We start from the raw sequence: 21,397 nt of genomic DNA, 5'->3' as shown, positions 1-21,397 counted from the left end.
GAAAAGAGAGAAGCAGGCAAAGACAGAAAGATGAGAGCTCTTTAAGGGGCCTTGCTCACTGTCAGACAGTCAATGTGAAAAGCCACAATTATACACAGAGAGAGAGAGAGAGTGTGAATAGAGTGCAGCAAACAAGAGAAAGGAAAACAAGGGACAGAGAGAGAATGACAGAAAATAGGTGAGAATGAAAAAGGACAAAATGTAGAGTGTCAGTGAGAGTGAGCAAAGACTGAGTAGAGGCTAAGGGCGAGAGAAAGAGAGAAAGCGAGTGAGAGCAAGAGAGAGAGAGGGAAGCACCCCGCAATGATGCCAGTCAGAGACAAGGCTTATAATGTGGCTGCGCCATGCACTGCCAACAGCCACAGATAATCTAGGACTACCCACTGAGCACTGAAGCACTGCTTAAATATTTGATTGATTAACTGTCCTGTGCCTGCCAGAGAGTAAGAGGAGAGCATCAGAGAAGCCAGGGCGAACACAGAAAAAACAAACAAACACGCATGTGGGTGCACACCGGAAGGTTTGAAAACACATGGCTCAGACACACTAACACATACACCCCCATAAATCCATATACAACAACATTGGAAGAGGGGCACAAACACAAACACACGCAAACATGTACACATTGAAGGCATGTGCGGACTCTGCAAAGACAGTGGCAAGCACTAGGCAAGGGAAAACAAACTGACTGCTGCTTTCACAGAGACTCCATTTCCTATCATTTCCATCCAAAATTAATGAGGACAATGTAGATAAATAGCAGTTAGGTTGATTATGCTTATCTGGATTGGGCTTTTAACCAGAACTTGACTGACCACAGGAATGATGATGATGATGGTGTATGTGTGTGTGTTTGTACATGTGTTGTCTCTTTTATTTCTACATACTAATGTGTAGCTAGGAAGTGATCTGAGGTCATAGAGGGCGGACAGGAGTTGGAGTGCAGCGTGTTCAGATATCTTACCAATGATGTGACACACACACACAACACACTCATCCTTGTTCGTCCCTGGCTGTGAAAACACAGGCAGCTGACCCTCCACGCTCCAACACCCTCCACAGGAAGAGACAACACTGGCGCTTCCTGTGGCTTTGAAGCAGCGGCCTCAGGTCCCCTGTCGGTCCCCGGTTTCCTTTGTCTTAACTGCAGGAAGGAAGGCCTCTCTAGCATGAGGCCACTGGGCCCTAGGGAACGAGAGGGAGTATGTTTGTGTATGTGCAACCTTTAGTGTGATGGGAGTGTGCAGAGGTTTTGCTCGCTGAGGTCACATGCATTTACTTGCAGGGTTTCCCCCCCTCTGGTTCTCTCAGGTGCATAAACTTCTGTTGTGGCAGGCAGAGTGACAGAGTAGGAGAAAACTGCAATAACTTCCTCCGCTGTTTCCTCTCACGACTGTCCGCCAAAAGCATGATGGAGCGATGGAGAGAAACAGAGGATGGTGGGTGGAGGGACAGGGTGACGGGGCGGCATTGCTGAGATGTGTGAGTGACGGCACCGGACACTGGGTAGAGGGAGGTAGCGCATGTCAGTGTATGCGCTGGGAAGGATTCTGTGTGTGTATAAACATGCAAACCACACGCACTCACAGGCGCACAGATACGCACCGACAACAGTGGGGGTGATGAGGAAAAGGAAGGCCAATAAATATTTACTGACACAGCAGAGGTGGAGAATGGTTGTTCACTGGTGGAAACAAAAGGCAGAGGATGAGGAGCTGCATGCCAGGAAACCTGCTGGCTGCGGGCGTTGCGCCCCGCTTGTGCCCACATGGAAAACAAGAGAAAGATCGGAAGACAGGAAGGAGGAGAGAGAAAGGGCAAGAAGAAAGGGATGAATGGCGTCGGAAAAAAGTTTATCGTAAATAATAGTATAGTGTGACAGAGAAAAGAGACAGCCCTAAACCTGATTAATTTAGTTTATTACAGGTTTATTACAGGTTTATTAGTTTAATACAAATTAACAGGATTGAATGAGAGTTTTTATATGTAATACTGTATGTGTATATTCATTAAACTACTTTCTGTTTGCCTGGAAGCCAGAGATTCTAGGCACATTGGCTCCCTGGACTTATCACAGTTTGTTTTGGGTTTTTTTTGGTAATATGGGACAGGTTTGATATGATCTATTTCAACTGTGTCCAGAGGCACTTTGCCCTGCGCTGGCTGATAACATCCTGTGGAAATCCAAAGTGAACTGAGAGGTTCCTGACTAATTTGCATTTGCACATCTGGCTGGTGAGGCCAGGCTGTTTGGAGCTTAGCGAAGCTCTCTTCACATAGTCACAGATTTTCTACATCAATCTCGCTCTTCCTGATAGCGACATGTAATTGCATAAGCACTTAAATGTTTGAATTCCAACAGGGTTTCACTAACAGCTTATTTACAAATCGTGAACACATGGTAAATTAAGCAGCAGCTTAAATGGACAGCAACAAGGTGTAGTTACTACAACAAAATTTAACAATTTCTTATTAACATCTGGACAGTGGTAGTATTTATAATACATTTATAGTACACCCATAATGTTCTCTGAAATCACACGGACAGTTAAGAAGTGGACAAATATTTGTAACATTACAATTTGGAATGTTTATTTTTTTAAATTTCTTAGTGACACTAAAAGAAATTCTTCAAATTGTAAATCTATCTAGACAAATTTTTATTTACAAAGTGAAACTGTGGCGTGTTGAAAATTAATTTTTAATTTAATTGTATTTTTCTCATGATAAGTGACACAAGGTATCGTGGATAGTGACTTTATTGTTCCCAAATCAGTGGCCATATTAACAGCTTCAATCTAAAGTTTGGAATGGGAAAGTTACTTTGCGCAGCGCACACAGGCCTCCTCGTTGTCTTTTCTCTCCTTTTTTTTACTCTAAGAGTGCTTCTTTCTTGTCTTTCTCTCTGTCTCCCAACCCTCCGGCAATGCTGTAAAATAGAAACCTAACCTCAATATTTTCCCTCACGGTGCTGGGACTTGCTGGCCCATTAAATTCCCCTTCCCATGTGTCAGCTTGCACATTTCTACCATGAAATTTTTGTATAATTAAACTTTCTTAATGATTTATAAGCTATAATAATAGCCCTAAGTATTTCGGAGCAGGTTAAAGGGACAGTCTTTAAGTGTACACCGGGGGATGACCCTGTTTTAACATAGATTTGGATGGGTGACTCTCAGTTGGAGACGAGGATGGAGAGGGCAAGGGAGAATGGGATTGATAGAGGCAGGGAGTGAACGAGAGGGCCTAACAAGGGTGGATGGAGGAGGAGGGTGAGACCTCTGGGTTATAACTCAGGGTGATACTGACACTGAGGAAAAGCAAGGGCTTCCTGAACCCACCCACCCCCCCCCCCCCCCCCCCCCCCCCCCCCCCCACACACACACACACACACACACGTACACAGATGTTTGCTCTCTGCTGCCTCTGTGATGGTGAGGCTGATATGATTGCCACTTAGGAAATCAGTGTGTTTTCACACCACTCTCTGCTCTGCCAAAGCTAATGTGTTAAATATCCATTGGGTACTGCTGTCCATTTCTAAGACACACACAGCCTTAGGGGCTGATAAACACTGATTTCTTGTACTAACGGAGCCCAGAGTTGGCATCAAAGCCAACATTTCTAAATTGGGGTGTAGTGAGAAAATTTCAACAAGCTATGAGTTGGAATTTTCATTGTGGGAATTTCCAGCCAATTTTTCTAAATTTGTTATGAGAACGGTGAAGTACAGCTAAATTTTAATCCTTTTTTCCCCATTCTTGTTGTTTTTGGGAACAGAGCCTATTTCTTCTTTTTTCCCAGCTCAAGCTTTCTTTTTACAAGTTTTTTAGTTTTCATACAAATCCAGTTTTATAGTTTTACAGATCAAGACAAAAAGTCCAGCTACTGTACGTTCTTTGAAAGGGTTGTGTCTGCTCATGGCCAAATATACCAAATATCTCAGTGGAGAGTCATACACCTTCACTTTAAATAAGGAAAAAGGAAAGAGAAGTAAAAGTAGACAGCAAAAAAACCCTAATATGGACAAGCATACTACCCTACTTAGTAGAAGTGTGTGCTTAAACTACCCAGGCCACTTGAAAAACACATGGGAAAAAGTTCCGGAAAAAAAGGAAAGGGGAGGGGAGGTAAAATGACAACGAAAGTGTTCCTCCCATCAGTTATCATCTTCTGCTCCTTCATATTTGCTCGTCTCCTGTGCCGCGGGGCAACGACAAAAGAGAGGGGCCAGAAAAAGAAGAAAAAAAGAAAAGAAAAGAGGAAAAGGCTCTGTGAACTTGCTGTACTCAAAGGCAGAAGAGAGTGAGGGAGGGAAATTTACAGAAGGCCAAATGAAATTAATGGTAATATATAACAATCTGAAATTAACTTCTCATTGCCACTAGCCATGATTTAAAACAGCTTTTTAACGAGAGGAAAGATGAGTCAGAAAAGAAAGAGAGGGGAAGGGGTTGAGGCCATATTACAAATTGGACAGGCTGGGGGTAGCTCCAAGTTAATTTTCCCCATCATGTAAAAAACTTTGCAGTTCGCAAGGCATGCTCACTTAAATTATTATTATATTTATGCCCAAAGTAATCAAGACATGAGACCAAAATCTAAAAAAAATAATACTGAAGTAGAGTTTAAGAAAACACAAAGTAATTCAATTAGCCAATTTTATAGACCGGATAAAGAAAAAAAAAAGTTCATTTTAGATTATATCACAAAATACTCTGTTGGACCAGATTTAATATCAAGTCAGAGGACTATAATAATAATAATAATAATAATAATAATAATAATAATAATAATAATAATGTGATCAACAACATTCCTTCCTCTTTTGAGTACATAAAAAATTACTACAGTATTTAACGAATTAAACGTAAACCTCGCAAGAAAAAAAAGCACACCGGTTGAAGTTCTTTTCAAGTGATATTGTTGATTAAAAACAAAGCTGTAGAAGAGGAAAATGGGCACACACAGGCACATACACACACAGAGCACACACACATAACTCCGTATAAAGCATATTATTAATCTTATAAAAAAAAAGCAATTAAATCAAAGTGGTATAGAGCCTGAAGCTATGAGGACTGTCAATTCTGCTGGAAATGCCACAGAAGATTACAGTTGGGTTTGTGGATTCCATGAACCCTTTTTTGATTAGGGGGAGTCAATTATTTCTTATTACTGAAGATGCTATTTCGGAAAAAGACCTTGTCAGTCAATCATGCAAAAAGTCCTCGAAACGCGTGAGTAAATCGTTAAAGAGAGAGGTGGAGGCAGGCTGGTGGATGGGTAGGTTCGGTGGTGGTGGTGGTGGTACTGGGGGAGGGGGTGTCACTGACCCTTTTCCCTACCCAAACTCATACTTGTAGTGAAATTACCTTTTAACTATTACACTTCTGTCAGGTCTTTGTCAGAGTATGGTAATTAGGGCCTTCAGTGGAGCACATTTGAAAAGAAAATATATTTATTAGTTTATCTCAGAGAAAAGCATTTATGCAGAGCTGAAGGTAAGTTTGAATGTAGTGATTATCTTGTCATTTTAAAATATTTTTTTTCTCCGTGTGTGCACCGTCTGTCTGTATGTGTGTGCATGTCAGCACGAGTGAACCCTATATACGACGTCAGGTAATGTGCTATTGTGTGAGATATGTGCCTGGGTGGACAGACACATGTGCATTCATACATATATAAAATATATATTTATACGCGCGCGTGCACGTGTGTGCATAAGCTGCATTCAGCACACTGATGGGCGAGCGCAGCACATTTCTCCCATCCTCTTTGTTCTGTGTTGGGTTTGACACCTCTAAACAATAACAGCGCCTCACTTCGCCCAGCCCCAACCCACCAACAACAACACACTGCATGGATGGGAGCTGCCAATTAGCACTATTAAACACCCCTCATCAGCTGTCTCCTCACCATAGACAACAACGCAAATCAATAATTCAGTTTTCTTCAAAAACATTCACATTCATCAGCAGACTTAACGATAAATGAGGCAAAAGAACATGGTCACTAATTGCAAACTATAGCTTCTGCAATATACAAAGGATACAAAGAACAAAACTAGAGTACTGCTGGGGTATCCACACGAAGTGGAGCGAAACTAGAAGCTGCCGACGAGCAGAGTAAAAACAAAACAGAAACAAAGGTCTGCGTCCTCTCCGTCTCCTCTCAACAGTGGCATCCAAATCCCAGTCCGATTGCTAGGCATTTGAATAAACAGGGCAGTTGTTCTCGTGCACTTGTTTTTACAGACATTCCCCAGTCTGAAAATGTTCCACCGTCCTTCTTATTTATTTTTTTATCATTTTCAAATGCTGTGTTTTGTTGGCGGTCAATGGGCAGCCAGATGATATGGTATGACCCAGGGGATAGAGACCGAAACAGGGAGAGAGACATGAAGAGGGGGGGCCTGTCATGGAGTGAGAGTCTCTGAGGGCTGGAGGTGAGCAGAGGTGGCTGAGAGATGACTGTCGTTCTTCTCAGTGGTCCAAGCCCTTTTCATTAACCCACACCCCTGGGTTCACCAAACAGAAACAGGGGGTGAGTGTGAGGACAGGGGGACGCGGATGGGTGCTGAGCAGTGGCCCCGGTGACCACCAGAGACCTGCCGCCTGTCTGCCTTCCTGTCTGTCTCAGTGCAGATCTGTGTCATCCATTACAGATAAGGGACTGCTTTTTAACAAAATGCAAACACAAACAAGAGCACATGCATGGTCACACAGACAAAGACGAAGCATGCATACAAAAATACACAAGCATCGAAACCTTCTAAGGAAAAGAGAGGGGTAACAAAGGACAGGCAGTGCCCCCTAGTGTTTTCATCAAAGAGAACTCAGACCAAATCAACTAACCATCACCCCAAGTAACACCACGAAAACAGAAATGAAAGGACAGCGAGGGAGCGCGGAGAGATAGAGGCGAAGGGAGGCAAGAGGTGAAGAGGCTTAATTCATGAGAAAAATGGCTTCACGTGTGGAAGGCACAGTCAGGGCGGCGGGTGGAAGGAGCCAGACTGGTGAAAGGAATACGAGGGATGGAGAAAACAAGGCAGAAGAAGAGATGGATGTTAACAAACGACGATGGGGGATGGGGATCTACTGAACATGTTAGTTGGTTGGTGGTGATGGGGTTAAAAGTTATCTGACACCACCGAGCTATTTTTAATGCTCAAGGCCACAAAAGTAAGAACGTAAGTGGTGGAGAAAGAAAGAGGTAGAGGCAGGCCATGCATGAAAGCCAGTGTCAGCGGAGTCCAGAGGAATAGTCAAGTGTGAAGCCATCTAATAGGAACGCAGAATATATATGAGACAGAGACACACATGCTTTCAAAGACCCTTGCCTGGTAACTGATCTGAATATGAACCATGAACTACTGACATCATGAAGGGAGGAATCAAAAACTAGTTCACTGGGACAACAAACAGGCCTTATGGAGTAAAATGAAAACTCTCGTTTAACGATGAAAACATTTATACCCAAATATGGTATTTTCTAAAAAAAATCTGTGAATGTGTGTACGATTTTTTTTTTTTTTTTTTTTAAATCGGACTGCAGGATCAGCCTCATATTCCCACCATGAAACAAGGCCTACCCTTCAGTGAGCTCCATATTCAACTCCGAGCCGGCTAAGACATCAAAGGGTGCTCCACACCAGGAGTCTCTGCCTCACTCTCCTTCTCCCTTCCTCACTCTACCTTCCTTTGGTCTTTCATAACCCCATCGTATTTCACAGCACATAAAGCCTTAAAATGGCACATAAAACAGTTCATCTCTTTTCACTGTCGGCTTTCCAGGCTTAAAAAATTAAATATGTTTTACTGCAGGTACATAACTAAAACACATCCCTGGAAAAAAACTGCCATAAAGGATTCAAACAAGGCTTTCCGTGAGTATTGAAGGCTATAGAATTGGGAATATATCAGCTGAATAGCCTATATAGGATAAACCAAGTTTAAAAAGCAGAAAAAAATGAACCGACTGAAACACTGTGGCACTGCCTGTTTTCCATTTGCCATCAGTCTCATCAGTATGTGCCTTCGGCTTAAACGCTGCAGTTATAAGTAGAAAACAAACCCCACAAGTTACGCACTGCAAGTTATGCACTGACACAAAAAAATGGCAGGCACTAAAAAATTCCTGTGACCCTGGTACTTAAGGTTTAGACCGATACCACAGAATACCAACACAGCAGTCACTGAACTTTAAAAGCAGTCGTAGACAGACAGAGAGAGAAAGAGGGAGAGAGATAGAGGATGAAGTGGATGAAGATGCAGAGTTTGAAAGACAAAAGCAAAAAGGGAAAAGAGAATAAAAAGAAAGACAGAAAAGAAGAGCAAATGAGAGAGGGTTTAAACTTCAACCCTAAAGTCACTGAGTTCACTGACATTTGCACCAGGATCCGCCTAGCTGTGCCTCACAGCTTTTCAAACACAACACTTTCTCTCCTTTCAATCCCTAAGACGTATTCTCCCTGCTACATTTGCCACAGAATGAGACCATTCACAGTCTTGAGGGCAGAGGGGAAAAATAAAAAGAAAAACAACAAAAACGTAAAAACAAACTGGATTCCAAGTGTCGAAATCGAGCGATGCTTGCGTGACAATTTGCAACCCCGGTACGGGCTCGAGATTCCTCTCCTATATTGTATTCTTACCGAAGGATTAACAAGTGGGAAAGAAAAAAAAAATGACACGTGACAAGTGATTCATTTGAGCTGTCAACATGTCATCTTCAACACATTCAAACCTCGTGTCAAGCACTTGTATTCCCTCTTCGGTGAAGGTGACCTAGGTCGTAACCAGATGACACACCCAGACACAGCAGGTGAATGCATGAAAATACCACAGTGGGAACAGCGAATGCGAGATGATAAAAGACAAGTCAGAGTAAAAAAAGGAGAAAAAAAATAATCCACTTGGTAAATATTTGGGGAAAGTTTTTAAACTTGCATTTTGCGATCACTTATTTGACATACTTGATGGTACTGAGTTATAAGGTTGAGATCGCTATTTAATTTAAAATGATTTCACACAAAATAAACAGCACTCGAGGGATTTTTTTTTTCTTCTTCTTTAAGACTGTAAGCATGAAGTGCGAGAATGATGAATCACTGGGAAAAATGAGTGGTTTTAGGGCGAGATGGTTGAAAAAGACAAATCTAAAAGACATAAAAAATAGTGTGAAGGAGAGAGGAGTGAGGTCATTCTCGAGTGAAGGATAAGAATCGCTGGGAAAGAATAGAGCGGCAAAATCTGGTGTGAAGTTGAGGTTAAGAGAGGGAAGGGAAAAGAAAGTGACTGAATCAGAAGCAAAGGGGAAGAGCAAAGAACAAAGTAAAATACCATATACACCATGAAACCAAATAAAAACAAGAAAATGAAAAGAGGTGAGTTTAAGTGGTAAAATAAAGTAGATACTAGGAGGGTCACCAAAGAAGCTTAGAAGTATTTTATCCACAAAAAGCAGCGGCAGGAGGGAGTGGTTTGACATTTAAAAAAAAAACAAAAAACAGGGGCCAAGGGAAAGTAAGAATTACGGCGAATTTGGTTGCCATGTAAAGGGAAAAGGCAATAAATGAGAGAGGAGTGGGGGGGAAATGGATAACAGTGCCCAATGAGTATTAAAGAGCGAATAAAAGAAAGATAGAGGTCTGAAGAAAAAGAGAGGGAAGAGATTGAGACCTTGCCGCTGAGGCAACGAGCCGAGTGGAACGGGAAAGGCAGACAAAGCTGCGCACTGCTTTCACAAAGCAGAACAAAGAGAAGAGGTGCATCATGGGAATCTGATCCTTGCGCCGCTACTGACGCCATGCTGGATAAAGACACAATGGCACATATGCACAAGTCAAAATGCATGTATGGCTTTATGCGACACCCAAAGTCATGACTGCATGATTAGACCTGTCTGAGTGAAATAAGTCTACTTCAGTAAATACTTTAAGAAATATAGCTGTACATCTTCAGCCTTTATAAGAATTCACAACTACAGTAAGACTATGGATGGTTGACAGCAGAGAAACCGTGAGCAAGCCCAGACAGCATCCTCTCTGAGGAAGTGAAAGGTAAAGTGAGGGAAGACTGTCCAAGCAGCCTACAAGGAAGACAGTTTTACTGAGAGGGAGAGAGAAAACAAGTAACAGACAGCTTAGAGGAGAGTTTGCGCTGTAGCACACTGATACAAGCAGACCAGGGCGAGGATGAACAGGAAGGGAGGAGGTCTGCTCAATTTCAGCAGTACTTCAGGTAGGAGAAGAAAAGGCAATATATGTTTGAGTGTGCTGAATGTTTTATATATTTTATTGTGTGCGATTTTATTGAATCCTACTTTCTTAAGCAGCTTACTCGAGGAAACACGGGCTGAAAGAGGGATAACGTAGGTGGCAATGGAAAGTGTTTCATACTTTGATAGTTCTAAAACTCATAGAAAAAAGTATGTAAAGATATCGGTGCATTATTATTGGTTTTCCATCTATCAGCTATGACTCCAACTTGCCCCTCTCTTTCTTTTTCCTCTCCTTTCTCCCTCCGTCGGTCCTTCTCTCTCTTCCTCCGGCAGGTCTGATATGCTAGAGCTGCAGCTGAACTCTGAGTAGCACTGTCTCCGGGAAAAAACAAAGTGATCAATGTGAGAAGGCACGGGGCGCTCATGGACAGGCCAATCAATGGTGGAAAGAACCTTGCCCAGGGCCTTATGCAAATGGAAGCACGTCCTGTAACCTCGGGAGTGAACATGCGCACTAGATCAATGGGACGAGGGTAGAACCTTACAGCAAGATCAGCCTCAGCCAGTAAATATGTAATGATGAATCCCTCAAGATTTAACTGAACTCAAATGAACTTTAACTAGCTCTGTGTTTTATATCATAAAGTGGTGAATAAGACCCTGTGTTGAATAGGTTTGGCTATGGGGTGGATGGGCAGCGCAAGAGGGATTAAAAAAGAGCCTTTGCACAATGATGCACTAAGGACAGATGGATTTTGCACTTTCTTTTTACTAGGAAGGGGAAAAAAAACAGGAAGACAAAAAGGTGAGACTTGTGAATAGTCACCTCAACAATACTTGTTTGAGATGTAATGATTTTCAATTACATCACCATGGCAACATCTTTGTGTTTTGAAAAAATAATAATAAAGGAGAGGAGTGGGTAACCGGGACGACCTAGTGAAAGCTTGCTCGACCATTCAAAACCATGGATGGTCAGACCAAGGACTAGACCAGACAAACTATTCATAACCAACATTTAGTAATGCCTCCATCTGCTGGAGTCTAAAATTGGTGCCAATCAAAGTCTAATATAGACAAATTAGAAGGAGCATCTTTATTATGTACAAGATAACTGTTGCACTCAGGAAACTGACAACTTTGTTGCTTATAAGCAGATGTCTATAATAAAATGACAGCAGCTTACCGAACTGTTGAGAAAAGCGCACACGCCTTCATACATACACAGAGAAAGAGGGAACTGAGGAAATGAAGTCCTAAAGTGTATTGACTGATCCGGCATCATAGCTTCAGGTGAAAGCAACAGCTTCTGTCTGCCTCTGGGCTGTTAAATGCACTATAGGAAAATTTTGATCAAAACAAGATATATAAATTCCCCAGATTGTAAAAAGTCTGGTACCTTGAATTGGCCTTGGTAGCTGGCTGCATCTACCTAGCCACACCTGCAGTAGCCCTTCAGCTGAAACAAAGTTCAGGGAAACAGCTGTTAAAACATTAAACACATCACTTTTTTCAGAGCTTCTCTTGCCTGTCTACCTTTGCTGTGTTGTAAAAACACTCTATATTAATCTCTCTGACTGGCATCGGATAATTACTAAAAATGTGGAAAAAGACAACTGACTGCAATAATGCAAATGTGAAAGGCGGTAGCAAAACAGAAGGAAACTTTGGGATTCAAAAAGTTTTACATACTTTTTTAATCAATGTTAAATTCAATGGCACTTAAAAGCCTTTTTTTTACTCATAAGATATCAACTACTAACTAGTTAGCTGGCCAGTTAGTGGTAGCTACCAATAAGACAGTTTGAAAGACAAACTAAAAAGTATATCAGATGCTAGCAGAAAACAGGAAAGAAGAAGGTAAAAAAGTCAACAGGCAACTGGGAGCAACTGTGTTTTCTAGGAAGGTTCTTGGTAACTGTAGTCATTTAGACTTACTGTTGTAAACAATCTGACTAAAGTGAGAAAGGCAGTTTAATCTAGAGGCAAAAAATATCCCTATTTTTACATTTATGCTCCTGAGATCTCGATTAACCTGCAATTTCAAAACAATAAAACAACATAATTAATAATGAAGGAAATTAAAAGCAAACCTAGGAAGCAAAAAAAAACTAATCTATCACAAAATCAATTTTCCTTGATATTATTGAAGGAATAGCACAAGAGACATAAGAGGTAAGTATTTTCAACCCCCCACTCTTCACTAACACCACAAATGCAATCTAGAACCCAAAGATGCTCCTGAAACATAGAGAGAAATACCAACAAAGGTGAGAATAATGGCGACGTATTGAAGGGAATACTTCACAAAGCCTATTGTGTGAGTATCCTTTTCAGGCAGCAAACCCGCTGTAATTTGGTCTGCGTCATCTGCCTCTAGTCACAATGCAGCACTACAGCTTTGAAATGGATGGCAAATGAAGGCCATTTGTACATAATCACAGCAGATAGAAGAATTCAGGGGCCCTACAATGTGTTGTTGAGGTGGAAAGAAAGACCTTGGTCTATCTGTGGCAACCAGCACAGCTAAGGTTTTGGCAAGGGGGGTCTTTTTTTTCCCAGAAACAAGCAAATCAATTCAAATCAAATCAGCTTGCTAGCCGTGACATTTAAACAGTTCAATTTACATCCTTATGTTAAGAGGAGAGGCGCTCTCTAAGATCCTATTCATTCACAAAGAAATTAGACGGCTGTATTTCAGCCGCTTAATAGAGCAAATATGCTGTAGTTGTACAGAGGAAGAAACCATATCTTTTCATGGCACACAAAGGGCCAGGCATTGTCTGTCATTACGACCAGACCACAAAAACACACAGAGAGATAATATACATAATATAGACAGGACAAGAAAACAGCGCCATGCATTAACACGTAGGTGCACACCCAAGTGCGCACCAAAACACACACACACACACACACACACACATCCAATTACACATGCACACTTTGTCAGTGGAGATGGTGTATGTCCTGAGGGCTGCTGTCCTGCCGTGCAGGCTGGCAGGCACTTTTGTCGTGGTGGTCCTTTTGTTTCACATCAAACAAAACGCCACAGCTTTGCATACGGCTCCACTAATTTCTGTTAGTGTGCCCCAGCCATTTATCATTGCCTCTCACCCTCTCCTCCTCTCTTGTCCTCTCCTCTCCTAACGTGGCGCTGATAGCTGCTCTCTTAACCAAGCTGTTCTGCTCAGGACGATACAGGCTTCTCCAGGCAAAGGCTGAGACGCACAGAAGTGTGCATATACATACGTGCAAGCACATAAACACACATGCAACCAGACAAACACAGAGCCCGTGCAGAAGACACAGAATCACGCACGCACACATATTAGCACAAGCAGACAGACATACATGCAGGAAACTGCTCTACAACTGCACCGCTTGCAAGCCCGCCAGCTATGGAGAACCTTGAGATAAAAACAAACCTTCTCTTCATCCCCTCCAGAAGCAAGAGACAGGCAAGCACTTAGAGTTTCGAAGGCAGGCGAGACGTGCATACAGCATTAGATGAGGGGATTTTCGAATGGACGACTTCAGAGCAGAGATTTTGTCAACAAATTTAAGTGATTTTTGCTTGTGTGTTCATGAGCACAGGTGAAGGTTGCGCCGGCCTTAAAGAGTCTTTCAGATAAATCTAAATGTGGAGTGTAGCTTGACACAGTTTAAAGGAAGGCTCCAACAGTTTTGGAGAAATCGACTTGTTTGCTGGCTGACTGGGATTTATATAATGTAATAAGATTGGTATCAATTTTACCTCTGTGCACACATGCATGGCTGCAGCGAGAAAAACATCCAAGTACTGACCAAAGAGAAAACATCCAATAATTTCATATTTGTGCTATGTTAGCTAACATGGCCATCTCCAATACATCTGAGAATCAGCTGAGCTTTGTCAAGAGAAATGCCAAGAAACTTAAACTGAGCTCCATGCAGTTATTTTGCTAAGTAGCCGAACAATAAACAATTACAGTTCATGAGCTAACATATATAACCCTGAGCACCTTAAACTATGATGTCATGTAAGGAATATATATATATATATGTATATAATTTTTTTTAAAAGTGGCAGTGAGAATACCCACATTATTGCTTCTTGGCTAAAAATAAACATTAAGATACTATACTGATAAGAAATGAAGATAAATTCAAAACTAGCTTTAGATCAGATCATTTTAAGTAACTAACCCTTTTATCCTCTTGTTGTTGTTCCATTTAATCACACATTCAGATAACAGTCAGGTGGATTTGACCAATTCATGCAGTCATTTTTCACACACTATAAATGTGGCTGAGTCTCAAGTTTCCAGCAGAACAATGCCACCAAAGTAGCACTGGAGTAGTGAGAAACATGGCATGAGAACTAATTAAATGCATCACAAAAAGAATAGAGGGGCTTCCTCAGCGTCAGATAGTGGCTCATGTGACTGTTTATGAGAAAGGCAGTGAAGGACACTTAAACACTTTGTGGAAATTACATCAGTTGTTTCCAAGGCAGAGCAAAAGTGACCATACCATCAATCATACCAATATATTGTTTTGTTTTGCAGCAGGTGAAAAAAATATTGAATTTTCACACAAGTTTCAAATCATAAAAGTATTCTTCAAAATTGAATCTAGTAGTGTTTCAGAAGGACAAAAAGTGGTTTCCGAACCGCTGCTTGGGAAAGTAAAGCAAGACCAAATACTTTGGATGGGCTAAGATAAGAATTTTGAAGTGGCTAACTGGAAAAAAAATCACATTTACTGATGAACACAATTTTAGATTTATGGAAGTAACAGAACTGGCAATAAAACACAATGGGGGAAATACTAAAGCCTTGGAAGGTTGGCACTGGATATTTTTACTGAAATGACTCCATCCTGGCCAAGGAAAAATAACACTTCATTCTCAAAAAAAATTTCCTCTCTTTAGCATCTTAGTTGAGTAAGATTAATTCTGCAGCAACACAATGAACCTAAGCATACCTCCAAACATTACAAAAACTGTTCGAGGACCACAAAGAATCCAAACTTGGCAACTGTGATGGATTTTCTAGCATGGTCACCTCAACCCACTGAACAGTTTTAAAAGTACAAAAACTGAGAACGCCAAGAATTTGTGACATGACAAAAAGCTTTTAGGAACACACAAAAATCTGGCTGAAAAAACATGGACCATCTTTTGCACAAAAATGCTTTAGGGGCACTGAATATTAAGACATTCTAAATGTACATGAGCCAACTTTTCATTCAAACTGCATGCTGATATTATAATGTATCATTTGAATACACTCATGTAAAAACAAAAGTATCATTATTATCTATTCCAGAGTTTTAAAATGGGTAACAACAGGAAACAGGATTGTTTGCAAAACACCTGTTACCACATTCCAGACACCTGTCTGGGTCCAGCCCTGCTGATTGCCACAGGCAGGGCAGGACCTGACATGTCAAATATAGTATTGTAAAGATGATTGCGTACAAGTTCAAAGATATCAAAAAAGAAGCAAGAAACCTAAAGCCTGAGAATGCAAGTACTCTTAATCATACTTCCAACTTATAAATTCAAATCTCTATACCACGATGTGCAGCAAACAATGCTTACTGTGGTATAAAAATTAGGTCCATAAGGAGGGGATAAAAAAAACCCTCAAGCAACCCTTCCCACATCTGACACCCAGCCACAACTTATATACAACTGCACAAACAATTACCACCCAGAGAGAGAACTTAAATATATTTGTATATTATGTATATTTACTGCAGATGGAAACAGGTGGCTGTAAACAGAAAGTGTACTCGAAGATATTCTGCAAGCATGTAATGTATGTATGTGCTGTATTCAAAGAGGGCACTTAAAATCTGTAACCATGTTTTTGAGGGGCTGTTGTGGTGGCTGGCTGGTTGTCTGGTTGGCACCCACACATTTGTGTACTAGGAGACAGATGCATTCTTACATAAGACCTTATATAATGATGCCCTGTCCTATCCAATAAGAGTGCTCCTTTTTCACTCTGTGAGCAGGAAGGTTAGTGTGGGTTAGACAACCCTTCCTCAACAGAACCACCGCCACTTACACTTACACATCCACCCCCCTAACTCCTGGCAACGAAAAATAATGAAAAAAACAAGCCGAGCGGAGGGAGAGATGGATGCAGGTCCTTCACATCCTGTATGGCTCTATCTCCTCTGTCCATTCCTTTTTTTCTGGTTTGGTGTGAGATAATGTCCTAATCACAATGGAAATGTGGAACCCAAACAAGCAGGGTCGTGTGTGTTTCTATGTGTGTGCATGACATGGAGACGGAGAGAAAGAAATAGTACTCCACAGCTGGGCTAAAAACTTCTATTATGTAGTTACTGAAGAAGAGCTGGACTAAGGACAAGGAATTTAGGACAGCAGCTGAGGGAACACGATCCATATTTCTTTAAAACTATACAGCTGACAGACAACAAGAAGGGGCAGGGTGGAGCAGGGTGGAACAGGCTGGCCAAGCATCACAGCAAGTGTCAGAGCCTAGGGACTCTGAAAGAGAAACTGAGGAGCAGTGAACAGAGATGGATGGATGGATTCTGTGATCGCTTAAGGACACAGAGTGAAAACGGTAGGGCAAAGTGCAGAAAGAGCAACTATGTTCCTCCCTGTAGCACAAGCTTCTCTGTCTCTCAATCAGAGGCAGTTACTTACTGTTTGATATATCTATAATTGGTCAGCACACACTGTGAAAGGTTTTAAAAGAATTGAATTGCAGTGAAACACTTGCGTGCTCTAAACAGGGGCTAACATTCTTGGCTACACAGGGAGCGAGCGGGAGAAATTAATGGCAGGCCTTTTTGAAGTGCTTGATCTGAAATGTATTTATTAACTGCAAAGGGGAATAGTAATTAACCCACAGACAACTTGTTTTCTCTTGGTCTTCTCATGTGTCAAATGGTTCTTCCCACAATGCCCCAGTCTCCACTTGCCAGCTCACACACACACAGACACACACACACACACACACACGCACACACGCGCACACCTCCCATCACATCCCACTGGACTACTTTCACTTCAATTAAGCAGACTGTGTGCAAGCATGTACATGTATGTGTGTGCATGCTTGTGGGTAAGAGATTGCAATAACAAGTAAGAAATACATAGTGGCTGATTTAAATCCCATGTGTATATTTTTATGTTATTTCTGTAGTACATTCCTTGAAGCAGAGAAAAGTCTAGAAAAAAAATCACAACAGTGCTCTGTACTGTATATGCACTCTGCGTGTGTGTTTGTGTGTATATAGTGGTTAGAACTGTTGCCTGACAGCAGAAAAGTCCTGGGTTTGAATCCACCGACCAGCTGGTCCCATTCTATGTGGACTTTGCATGCTCTCCTTGGACTTGCGTGGGTTCTCTCCGGGTACTCCAGCTTCCTCCCACAGTCCAAAGACATGCATGGATTAGATTAATTAGCAATTCTAAATTGGCCAAAGGTGTGAATGCAAGCGTGAACGGTTGTCTGTTTCTCTGTGTTAGCCCTGTGATAGACTGGTAACCTGCCCAGAGTGTACCCCGCCTTTCACCCATGACAGCTGGCATAGGCTCCAGGCCCAATGGGGCACTGAATTGAATATATATATACACTACCAGTCAAAAGTTTCTCATTTAATGGTTTGTCTTTATTTTTACTTCTATCTATATTGTAGATACATACTGAAGACATCAAATATATGAAGCAAGATATATGGAATTATGTATTATATCTCAGTGAGCTTCATGATGCAGTCTCCTGAAATGGTTTTCACTTCACAGGTGTGCCTTGTCAGGGTTCATTTGTGGAGTTTCTTGCCTTCTTAATGGGGTTGCGGCAATCAGTTGTGTTATGAAGTCAGGCTGGTACACAGCTGACAGCCCTATTTGACAACTGTTAGAATTCATATTATGGCAAGAACCAATCAGCTAAGTAAAGAGAAACGACAGTCCATCATTACTTTAAGAACTGAAGGTCAGTCAGTCTGGAAAGCCGCCCCAGGAAAGACCAAGAATCACCTCGGCTGCTGAGGATAAATTCCTCTAAGACACCAGCCTCAGAAATCGCAAGTTAACAGCACCTCAGATTAGAGCCCAGTTAAATGCCACACAGAGTTTAAGTAGCAGACACGTCTGTACATCAACTGTTCAGGGGAGACTGTGTGAATCAGGTCTTTATGGTCAAATAGCTGCTAAGAAACCACTATTAAGGAAAAGCAACAAGCAAAAGAGAGTTTTTGGCCAAGAAGCACAAGGAATGGACATTAGAGCAGTGGAAATCTGTGCTTTGGGCTCATGAGTCCAAATTTGAGATCTTCAACCCACTGTGTCTTTGTGCAATGCAGAAAAGGTGAACGGATGGTCTCTACATGCATGGTTCCCACCGTGAAGCAAGGAGGATGTGTGATGGTGTGGGGGTGCTTTGCTGGTGACACTGTTGGGGATTTATTCAAAATTGAAGGCACACTGAACCAGCATGGCTACCACAGCATGCCGTCCCATCCGGTTTGCCTTTATAAATGATAGTCCACATCATTTATTTTTCAACAGGACAATGACCCCAAACAAACCTCCCAGCTATCTGACCAAGAAGAAGAGTGATGGAGTGGTGCGCCAGATAACATAGTCCCCACAGTCACTTGACTTAAACCCAATCGCGATGGTTTGGGATGAGATGGACCACAAAGTAAAGGCAAAGTTCCAACAAGTGCTTCGGCATCTCTGGGAACTCCTTCAAGGACTACGCCATGAAGCTCATCAAGAGAATGCCAAGAGTGTGCAAAGCAGAGCAAAGCGTGGCTATTTTAAAGAGTCTAAAATATAAACATGTTTTGAGCTAACACACCCATAACAGAAATCCACAAGATTTAACTCAACTGGATGACAGCAGAATTCTGTTTTGATCTCTGATCAAAAGATGCCTCTGTGAATGTAAATATGGACAATATAAGAAAAGTCCAATCTCACTAGAAAATACTGTCTAATATTGGAATAAAAACTTTTGGACAGGTGAAACCAAGGTGATCGCACAACAGATTGAGGTAAGGATAAGAGTTTTCATAGCTGTTTTCAAACATGAAGTCTGGAAAATGTCATGAACCATGCTGGAACACTGCAAACAACGGTTATGTTTTTATTACTGGTAATACGGTTTAGTACACTATAGAAGACACGCAATGCCTACTTACTGTGAACTTACTAAAGCATTACCTACGTGATTCTCACTTCACTACAAATGGCTGCAATCGAACATCACACAGGTTTTTGTGTAGCTGGCCTGTTAAAGACAAATGTCTGAAACAGCTGGATCAGGCATTTGTGGTCACATGCACCTCCATCACGTAATGTCTAGAAAGTTAAAGTCTGCACTGCATGTGTGAAAATGGCCAATGTCAAACATGGTGGAGGTCCAAATAAAATCTGGACTTGATTTGACGTGTTTGTATTAGTGTCGAGATGAGGTCAAGAGCATTTGACATTTAAAGGCATAAACTACGATGGCCTCAGCAGAAACTTGATAAGAACATATCTGAATACCCTGACACAAAAAGGGAACACAAGAATCTTTCAAGTGTCTGTTTTAATGTTGTTTTCCCCCATACTGCATCTGGTATATGCTACTTATTCATACTGTATATGCACATAATATATATGCATGTTTTGTACATCACAAAAGCACACAGCCTCGCAAAGAGTGTCTGAGTGAAAGAAACACAGAAAGACAGAAAGATTCAAATCGAGAGAGAAGCTAGTGTTCGTCACACAGTGAAAAAGCCCAAGAGATTGTGAAGCTGTCACAGACAAAACAGTGCATGAATATTTAGCAGCCAAATTAAAATTACAAAATACAAAACAAAAAAAGAGTAGGTGAAAGGAAAACAAAGAAAATAAAACATCCCTGAAAACACCAGTGGGACAAGTGCCCACCTTTCATCCCCCCATGAAAGGCCCTATCCTCTTAGCTTCTTTCCTCCTCTCCTTCCTGAGTAAAAAGGAGAGATATAATAATATTGGTTGTACTGAGACTAACAGCAGATTCCACAGATCAAGAAACCTGCAGACAAGCAAAATAAACCCTGCTCTCAGATCATAGAAAGGCCTGCAAACACAATTAGCGCAATGTGTTAGTTAGCAAGCTTCTTAAATTGCAGTCCAAACTAACCATAATCATATTTTGACAGTTAATGCAACTAATCACTGTTTCTAAGAATAAAGCCATATTTACACATGCACTGCAACTCTGAGTCTTTCTATACGCTAGAAAGACTGCTTTGAGTACAGGAATAGTCAGAAATAGTCATCCTGTAGCCCACCTCAGGAAGATTATACCCTAGTAGACAACTTTCCAACAACTTAAATGATTAGTACTTAAGAAGTACTCAAGTAATGATACAGGTACTAATAATAGTATGCTCTTATGATGAAAACAGTGTATTACTCAAATATTAGTAAAGGCACTTTTTGATTTCTCTGGGATGAAAACCAAAAAAGAAATAGTACCTAAGCTTGGCTCTTAAATGCTATTATGGCATGGGAAGGATAACCCACTAATATTGCATTTATTATCTGCACATAACCTTCATTATTGCAGTTGGTAACTCTCACTAAAACACTTACAAAAGAGTTGGATCATTATTATGTGATGCACAATCCATAGTAAATTTAAGACTAGAAAATAAAACATTAACCTCAGAGGCCTTAGTCTAAACCTCAAAAGACACATTGTAGGCCCATTTAGCTGAAGGGCCGGGTTATAAAGGTAAGAAGCTAGCCAAACGTTTATTTTCAACCTCTCCTTTGAATCATTCATTCTGTCAAATTCTCTTCCCTCCCACCATCTTTTGATCTATCTACTGTCACTCTTAAGGTCACTCTTAAGGTGGAGAGATCTACATGCTGCACAGCAGATCTCAGCAACACTTTTGTTGGACTGCTATTCTTTCCTTATCAAGACAACTTTCCCTTTCCCTTCTTTCCCTCCTGTTCTTGATGTGCAGAGAAGTACCCAAAGATAGGGATGAAGCAGATTGTCTAAAAAGGCAAAACGAAGTAAATAGTTGTAGTAGTTTCTTTCTCAAAGAGACTACACACTTTTATTCTTAATCTTTTGACCAAGCTTCACACATCGTCAGCCTGGTGACTGTATTCCTGCAGTGGCCAATGCTAGTATCACTG

The 21,397-nt window shown here is 41.3% G+C and overlaps 1 protein-coding gene and 1 long non-coding RNA gene across 2 annotated transcripts in view; one reads left to right on the top strand and one right to left on the bottom strand.

Annotated features, from left to right (window-relative positions):
- The window catches only part of arb2a (ARB2 cotranscriptional regulator A), a 167,595-nt gene that overhangs the window by 74,121 nt on the left and 72,077 nt on the right, over positions 1 to 21,397 (bottom strand). The gene's annotated exons all lie outside the window — the stretch shown is intronic.
- Positions 10,137 to 11,322, top strand: LOC146376000 (uncharacterized). The gene is made up of 3 exons (XR_014801865.1): positions 10,137 to 10,250; positions 10,345 to 10,380; positions 10,564 to 11,322. It is a non-coding gene; the product is annotated as an uncharacterized LOC146376000 (long non-coding RNA).

Source organism: Perissodus microlepis, chromosome 12 (genome assembly GCF_051167445.1).
Source record: "Perissodus microlepis isolate ML-2025 ecotype Zambia chromosome 12, ASM5116744v1, whole genome shotgun sequence".
NCBI classification, from domain to species: domain Eukaryota; kingdom Metazoa; phylum Chordata; class Actinopteri; order Cichliformes; family Cichlidae; genus Perissodus; species Perissodus microlepis.
Note: the sequence above shows the minus strand (reverse complement) of the source record. Positions and strands in the feature narration are given on the sequence as shown.